Raw genomic sequence first — 9089 nt, 5'->3', positions numbered from 1 at the left:
TTGTATATAATAAAACAATTATCAAGCAAGGAATTACAGTTACATTGGGTGGTGGTGGTGTACACCTTTAATCCCAGCACTCAGGAGACAGAGGCAGGAGTTTGAGGCCAGCCTTATCTACAAGAGCAAGTTCCAAGACAGGCTCCAAAGCTACATAGAGAAACCTTGTCTCAAAAAACAAAAACAGAAACAAGAACAAAAACAAAAAAACACCCCCCCAAAAAAACAAATGAAAAAAGAATTACAATTACAATGTCTAGTCTATTTGTATTTGGAAAAATTAAAGAAAATTATCTATCCTATCTTTATGAGTCTAAAGTTTTATATCTAATTTACCTTTTATCATAACTAAGGAAAACTTTAACTATCTAGTCTTCAACTCCAGAGCATCAGGTGTTGTGGCAGGCCACAGAAGTTTTGGATCAGGAACGTTTATTAGAGGATGAAATTGATACAACACACTCATAAATACAGAATGAAGCGCTACTGCTGCTTCTTTGTCCACCAGGGAAAGATGGGGAAACTCCCCATAAGGTCACTGAGCGTGGCATCAGGAACTCTCCACCGCCTAAAAAAGGATTTGCACAACCTTCTTCCTCTGGTTCTTTTTTAAAAGATTTATTTATTTTATGTAAATGAGTGCTCTATCTGCATGTACACCTTTATGTCAGAAGAGATTGCTGGGAATTGAACTCAAGACCTCTGGAAGAGCAAGCAGTGCAGGAAGGTGTGATAGTGCATAGCTGGAGTCTTATTACCCAGGAAGCTGAGGCAGAAGGATCCTGAGTTACATTTAAAAATAAAAAGTCTATTCAGAATTTGTGTTCTATACGAGATCAAAAGACAGAGACAAAATATCACATATATTAAATAAAAATTTAAGAATTGTCTACTAAATATTTACAGAATAAGTGATGGATTAATCACTGTCAACACTTTGAGTGCCCCAGGCCCTCACATCTTTAATCCTAGAACTCTCATGTGGGGATGGAAGGCTGGGTGGTAAAGTGGCTGGGAACTCAAGGGCCAGCTATCCTGCAGTTCACAGCCCAGCTCTAGAAACAACACACACACACACAGACGGACAGACAGACAGACGGAGGGAGGGAAGGAGAGGGATGGAGAATGTCATGAGCCTCTGTAGCAAAGGAGAATGTCACAGGCACAGCCAGCTGCCAGGGTCTCTTCAAACCCAGCCGATGAAGCTCAGAGTCAAAAGGTGGCCCATAATTTTCTGTGGGCCACTGGGAAACACACAATCCTCAAACCTCAAATTTAGAGTTTGAACTACAAAGTCCACTATAGGCTTAGATCCTCTGGGGGTGAGTTCTGTGTGACATGTGGTTAGCACCACTCGGGGCTTCTTTTAGGGAGCAGAATTTGGAGTGAATCCTGGAAATGAGACTGTGCTGCTCCCCTCCCAATGTTTTAGAAATTATAAAGCAGGTTTTTTTTCTTATTTTGATACAGGGTCCCATGAAGGCCAGGCTGGGCTTCAACTCACTATATAGCCAAGAATGATCTTGAACTTCTGATCCTTATGTCTCCACCCAACACTAGGATTATAGGAACATGCCATCATTCCTGGTTTGTGTAGTGCTGGAGTTCAAACCCAAGACTTCTTGTATGCTAGGCAAGTGCTCTACGAACTGAGCTACATCCCAGCAGCTTTTTTTTTTTTCCTCTTCCTTTTTCTTCCCAAGAGATGGGTTAGTTTGGGGCAAAATGATCTGAATTTGGACAATTAAATGAAATCATTTATGAAGAGCGCCTGTAACATAATGAACACCCCAGAAACAAAGGAACTCTCCGCCTTTTGTTTACTGTCTGTCATCACAGCAGAAGAGGAGGGAGCACTTCCCATGGTCCCCCACATGCTCTGCCTGCTCTACATCTCCAGAAATCATTTTTCCCAAGTGCTAACCACAGCTCTGCCTGTTTTCAGTGACTCTCTGGGCTGCTGTGTTACCCTCGGGCTATTCTGGTGACCACATGACATCCAGTGCCTTAGTTCTTCACATCAAGGGCTCCTCAGGAGACAAAGGCACTCATCCCAGACCTCAAGCCAATGCTGTTATTTTCAGGGATTTTCCCGACATAGTGGAGGTCAGATGGGGACATTTACAGCTTCGAAGCCAGAGCCTCCACCAAGCCGGAAGGGTTGAGAGGTAAGCAGTTTTGGGGGGCCAAGAACCTCCCTGGATCGTAGTCTCTCCTGCCTCTCACTGCATGCAGGGGCACACACAAGGAGATCCCACCACCATGGGGGCCACTGCAGCTGTAGGATTGGGGTAAAGGTCGTTAGATTACTGTTATTCCTTCCCTAACATGATACTCAGGAACAAATAACAAACATGGTCATAAAGACAAGGGGTTCAGGGTCTGGATGTGGGGGTGTAGTCCAGTGTTTGCCTAGGATGCAGGTTGGATCCTCAGCCCCACATAAACTAGATATGGTGACACACACCTATAATCCCAGTACTGGGGGGCGGGGAGGGTGGTAGAAGCATCAGAGTTTAAAGTCATCTTCAGCTACAGAGTGAGTTCAAGGCTGGCCAGAGAGGCATGTCTCAAACAAACAACAAACAAAAACAATGAGCTAAATAAACCTCTGAACAAACAACTAGAACTTGAGATCTGGAGGGGTGTAAGCCTTCATGCTCTGAGTGGTGTGAGGTATTTTAGGATGGCAAAAAGTTCTCCATCTCTAAAATGGCCATGTGGTCATGTACAATGAGTCACTATCTGTGGTCATCATCCTGGTTGGCAGCTGAGGCTCGTGGGCCTGTGGTTCAGGACTTGAGAACAGAACCCGGCACACTGGGGAGAGAGAAGTGCCTCATTACTGGTTTCCACCCCTTTCCAACTCCTGTCAGGGTCTGACTGTGGGGAAGGTGGAGAAGGCTGAGGAAAGAATAGGCCAGGAAGCAGAAGGACTGGGTGGAAAAGGTCTCAGTGGAGAATCGGAATCAACAGAACAACAGAACAGTTGGATGCAGAGTGGGAAAACTGGGTCTACATGTGGGCTAGATTCTGGTTAAAGAAAAAAAAGTACTTGCAAACACTGACTGCACCCGCAGAAATTACCTAGGCGATGCCTGTGAGCTGGGCCCTGCATCAGAGACCCTGGCTTTCCTATTCACAGACTCCTCCAGCATCGAGGACTGAGAACTCACTCAGAGATCTTGACAGAGAGGTGGTGCAAGACCCAGCCCTCCAGGTGGGGACTAAGCTCAGGCCTCTACTGATGCTGCTCACACGGACAACCATTTCCTTTAGAATGGATTCTCTTTGTTGCACTTTAATTTCACAAGTAGCATCTTAGATCCCCAAGTTTCTGACTTCCTCTCTGTCCTACCACTGACATGTAGAGAGAGCACTTCAGGAATATCTGTGGGACTTTGGCCTTGTTCTAATGAATTCCACACGTGTAATGAGATGGAGGGTATATAGCCAAATGAATAAAACCCAAGAAGCTCTGGGCTTGGAGGCAGATGGCTGGACAGGACTGGCCACCCAGAGCCACTGACTCACGCTTCTGGTCAGCTGGTGGGCACTCAGGACTGTGGGATTCTTTAGTGCTTACACCATCTCCCCCGTTTACAACAAGTAAACACCATGGTAGAGACTATCCAGACTGTTCAGATCCCTTACTCACAAAACATAACACCATATACAAACCACAAACTTACAATACAGGTAGATACACACCGCACACATCACATACCCAGACATACACATTAGATATCACATATGTGCCTACACAACACATATTGTGCACATCACACACTCTTTATACTACACATATGTATATACACTCTGGCACAGCATCCATACCAAGATCTCCTTAAGAAAATGCATGTTTTGGCTGAGCAGTGATGGCACACACCTTTAATCCCAGCACTTGGGGAGGCAGAGGCAGGCAGATCTCTGTGAGTTCAAGGCCAACTTGGTCTACAGAGTGAGTTCTAGGACAGCCAGGGCTACAAAGAGAAACCCTGTTTCAAGAAAACCAAACCAAACCAAACCAAACAAAACACCAAAACCAAACAAAAACCAAAAAAGCATAGAAAAGAAAATACACATTTATTTTCACTATAGCCTCCTATACAGAGTCAAATGTCCTCACACCACAAAAAGGAGTTCTCTGTGATATTAAGAGTATTTCAGGACCCTGAGTCTGTCAGAAGTGGCAAATGGGTGATGGTGTCAGGAATAAGAAGTAGCCTTTTTTCCCTGTGCCCTCCTGGAACCCAAAACCACATGGATTCCTGCTCACCCAGGCCACTGCCCCACTCACTACCAGCTCGGCACCACCAGCCTAGCTCCTAGCAGTGTTGCTATGGGGACCAGTCTGTGGCATCCCAGGCTGAGCCCCGCCCGCCTGCCTGCCTCCCTAGCTCTCCACATGCTGGCTTTGTCAGGGCTCAGTCTCTGCAGCTGTGGCCAGCAGAAGACAAGGGCGGTGCCAAGGAGGCAGGACCACCCACAAGACCCCAGGCGGGCCCGATCAGACAGACCCTGGAAGCACAGCTCAGCTCTTGACAGCTGCTTGTTACCCTCTGGGGACCCAGTTGAGCTCCTGTGGAAGCTGTCCCTCTGACAGTGTGCCAGCCTCCAAGGTTGCCTCCTCAGGGCGACAGAAGGCACGGACTCCTCTTGTTTGTTTTAAAATGACTTTCAGTCCCAAAGGAAGTCGGTAAGTACCCTGGATTTCAAGTGGCTTTGGGACCTGGGTTGGGGTCTGTGTGGCTAATTTCCAAGGGATGGAGCTGGTAGGACTCTTTCTGAGGAGGAGGGTGTGTAATTTGAAGCCTCCTGAGTGAGGCTGTTGGGAGGCCACCAGGACTGTCTGCTGTGATTCTGGGGTCCTCAGCTCCACACAGAATTAATTATCAAGGTGTTTATTGAACAATATGTAGTAGGTTTTGATGAGATTTCTCCACCCTTGGTCCACTCTGATTTTGTTTTCAAATGGACAGGAAGGTAAAATAGTGTACTTAACTAATGTGTCATTGCCGGTAAGGTCCCCAGTGATGGTGGGACCCATGTCAGGGGACACGCATCTTTTTACCCCCTTTTCTTTTTGTTACTGTTACTAGTGCTGTTCCCTGAGAGTCACCTCCAATGAAAGTGAAGATAAACTGGGAGAGAAGGGGTCTTTGGCTTTTCTGTGGGGAACTGGAGGATCGTGGAAAGAAACCTGCTCTTTACATGATCACGGGGAAAACTTTGTCAAAGGCCACTTGGTGTGGCCTGTCTGCACTTTCTGCTGCAGACCTCTGGACACTCCAGGCTGTCTCAAGCACACTCACCCTTCCCTTCTTCCTTTTCCCTCCTTCCTTTTCCCTTCCTTCCTTCCCATCCCTCCCCTCCTTCCTCCGCTTCTTCCTCTGTTCCTTGTTTTTAATGAGACAAGACAGTCACATGTCGCCTAGGCTAGCCTCATACTCACATGTAGTTGAGTTGGAACTCCAAATCCTCTACCTTTCAAGGGCTGAGATTATGGACATGCACTACAGTATCTAGCTCAGCTGTATAACTCTTATGCTGTCCATCAGTGGTTCTCAACCTGTGGATCGTGACCTCTTTAAAAGGGTTGAAAGACCCTTTTACTGGGGTTGCCTAGGACCATCTGCGTATCAGCCTTCTCCATTATGATTCATAACAGTTCATTCATTACAGTTGTGAAGCAGCAGCAGAAATAATTTTATGGCTGGGGGGTGAGTCACCACAACATGAGGAACTGTATTAATGGGTCACAGCATTAGGGAGGTTGAGAACCACTGCTCTATATCAATCTGTAAATTAAGACAGCTAGAGAGTTCTCACTTTCCGGAACAACTGAGAACATAGGCATTGTTGGCTGAAATAACTTGAAGTGAAAAGAATGTGTGTTTAGTTGTGTGGGGGCGGGGTGAGGAAGGGTAAACTAAGGGTTTGAGCAGGTTGTTATGGGCTGTATCCTGTACACAGAAGTCAAGGATCTGTGCAGGGGTGACCCAAGCAGTTCTTGGCCACAATTTACGGTTCTTTCTTCCCTGACCTTGTTCTGGTGCAGCGGGTGGTCCACTGAAGGACATCTGGCTTTGAGTCCTGAAAACCAGGGTTATCTAGGGTAGGCAGCTGGTTCCCAGTCCCTCTGCCCCAGGGTTGGGCTAGGTCCCAGGGCATCTCCTCATCCTTGAGCCCAGGTACTCAGAGCTCAGGCTCAGGAAAGAGTTTCCTTATCTGCAAAGTGAGGGCTTGTCTCTCAGCCTCTTGGTGAGAGTCAGTCTGTTGTCGGCTGGCTCTGTTTTAGAAGACTGGGTTACACACATATGGCCTTGGGGTCAGAGCATCGACTGTAATAGGATCATGTGTCACTTACTGGCAGCTTTCTGTGGCGTAGAAGAGCCAAGGGTATATTTGTGCCATGAGTGGCTGGCAGCTGGGTCTGATAAGAGCTCCCCACTCCAGGCTTGGGGGAGGCCACACATATCGGTGTCCATTTACTAAGCTAATGTCAGTTTACCCTTGCAGCCACAGGTCAGTGCCGCTGGGGCATACACTGTCTCTCAGGGAGGGAGGCTGCATAGGAACCATCAGACCCAGAATGAGTTGAGGTAGAGACTCAGCTCAGCATTCCAGGGGCATCTGAGGCCCCATATGTGTCTTCGTGGCCAATGGTCCCATGAGAGGTAAGAAGCTTGCTTGCAGAGATGTGTTCAGGAGGAGGGAAGAGACTGATGGCTGCCCTGTCCAGACCTGCACCTGTCACAGGGTGCCTATCACAGTCCCGTGTGTGCCAGCGAAGGCACAGCCATCTGTGCCTATTATAGATCTGCGTGAGCCAGTGAGGGTGTAGCCTGCCACCCTACCACAGTCTGCTGGGGAACTCTGAGTCAGTCTCATGGAATTCAGGTTGTTCTCAAAGTTGCTTTGTAGCCAAAGATGATTTTGAATTACTGATGCTCCTGCCTCCAACTCTCAGGAGCTGGGATTTCATGTGTGTACCGCCATGCCCAGTTCATACATTCTGGGACTTGAACCCAGTGCTTCATGCATGCTGTCCCATGAAAACACTATACCAACTGAGCCACATCCTCAGCCTATCTGAGGAACTTTTAATCTCCCTATGTTCAAAAAAAACCCTGTCCTTATTGCAGGGGCTTAACTAACCCATTGCTGACCAGTTAGTAAACTAGCGAATAGAATCCATCCATCCTTCCTTTCTCCTTTCTCCCTCCCTTCTTCTTTCCTTCTCTCTCCCCATCTCCCTCCTTCTAGATAGCTCATACAGCACTGCTGTGGGCATCCTCAGTTGCTGACAGCTCCCCCCTCTCCTCCCCAGTTCTCCACAGCCAGAGCTTCCCAGCTCAGCCTCATCCTGTTAAAAGCAACCCTTAAGTTCACACCTGCTATGGAACCCTGAGCAGTTTTTGCTTAGGGAGGAGCTGAGAATAAAGACTGAAGAGTAAAGGTTGGGTCCAAGTGGTGGTAAAAATAACCATTTGGCAGGATTTAATGTCTGGATTGGAGACCAAGAGTAGAGGCAGGTTCCAGCATCACTCAGGCTTCAGAGTGTGTTCCTGGCTGCTGCCTCGCAGCTGCACCGGAACAATGCTGGAATTATGGCCTATTCAGCGCCTGATGGAGTAGGGGCGTGGCCACCCCTTTAGCGCCTTAGCTTTTATGGATCACTCTCTGTTTATGCTTCGATGCTTTTTTTCTTATAGTGTGTGTGGGGGGGGGCACGAGTCATAGACTCCGTGTGAAGGGCAGAAACATCAGAGCTTTTTGTTGTAAGTAGGAAGAAGCAATTGCTTTCACTTCAGGCTCAAATGTTATCGGAGTGACTGCCAGAGTCACCCTGTAATTATGCCCCTTGTCTGGTAAGCTCTCAAAATGCCACTTCACTTAGGCACTGAGCTGGTATTGCCTCTTCAATTCAGTGCTGAATGCTCTGTGGGCTAAGATGACTGAACTGTCAAGTATTTGAAAAAGCTTTTTTTTTTTTTTTTTTTTTTTTTAAGATCAAGAGGTGAAGAGAAGCCTGATTAATTAGCTACTCTCATGACCTAGTTGGAGTGAAGGGCCCATCCAAGGTCAATGAGCTTGGCTGACAGCACACACAGACCTTTGCATACAGGTTTGAGCACCCTGAGGCTACTTCCCGAGACGAAAAGGCAAGCATGGGTAAAATTATGTCAACGTTTGGGAAATATCGTTCATTCCTGACCTGAATGCCATTGCAGTTTACGATGACCTAGAAAGCTTTCTGAAAGGAAAAAAAAAATGTTTTCAGAAAAGGGACTCACTCTCAGCATCCCTCTCCTGGTTTCTTGGCTACATTTTTCCTTAGGGAAATTTAAGGGTAGTGAAGCAGGAATGAAAATCTCCATACATAAACAGGCTTGGAGAAGGCTGGTTCTCATTGTGCAAGAGCTCTGGGCTTGGATCTTGGATAAACAACCAGAAGCTGTGTGCTCTTATTTTTAAATGGATTGGCTTTTCTCTTGATTACAAATATTGTGAATTAATCACTGTGAAAGTTATGAGTTATTGAGGAACTTTGAGAAGAAAACAAAAATTCCTGAATGCTCATCACAGCCACACAAGTGACCCCGGAAGCTTTTTTCTTCCTGGGTCTGACTGTTTGTCATTCTGCAGAAGTTTAGCTGTTGGACCACGAAGCTGGTAAGGGTGTCTGGGGCTGGGAAGGTAGCTCAGTCTGTAAAGCGCTTGCCTTGCAAGCACAAGGACCTGAGAACAGTCCTCAGATCTTACGTGAAAGGAGCTGGGCATGAGCTGGGAGATGGCACAGTCAGTAAAATGCCTGCTGCACAAGCATGAGGTTGAGTTTACATCCCTACAACTCATGTAAAAAAGAAAGAAAGAAAGAAAGAAAGAACGAAAGAAAGAAAGAAAGAAGAAAGAAAGGTAGGGGGCTAGAGAGATGTGATTAAGAGTACTTGCTGCTCTTCCAGAGGACTAGGATTTGGTCCCCAGCATCCACATAGTGGCTCACAACCATATGTAACCCCAGCTCCAGGAAGTCTAACACCTTCTGGTCTCTGAGGGCATGGTGTGCACATGGTACACGTGCC

At 46.9% G+C, this 9089-nt stretch overlaps 1 protein-coding gene across 1 annotated transcript in view; it reads left to right on the top strand.

Moving 5' to 3' along the window:
• Positions 1–4413: 4413 nt before the first annotated feature.
• Fgd3 (FYVE, RhoGEF and PH domain containing 3) overlaps positions 4414–9089 on the top strand; it is a 61021-nt gene continuing 56345 nt past the window's right edge. The window contains exon 1 of the mRNA XM_036188095.1: positions 4414–4699. The gene's annotated coding sequence lies outside the window, so the exon portion shown is untranslated. The remainder of the gene's footprint in view (positions 4700–9089) is intronic.

Source organism: Onychomys torridus, chromosome 5 (assembly GCF_903995425.1).
Source record: "Onychomys torridus chromosome 5, mOncTor1.1, whole genome shotgun sequence".
NCBI classification, from domain to species: domain Eukaryota; kingdom Metazoa; phylum Chordata; class Mammalia; order Rodentia; family Cricetidae; genus Onychomys; species Onychomys torridus.
The sequence above is the reverse complement of the archived record's forward strand: the minus strand, read 5'-3'. Positions and strand labels throughout refer to the sequence as shown.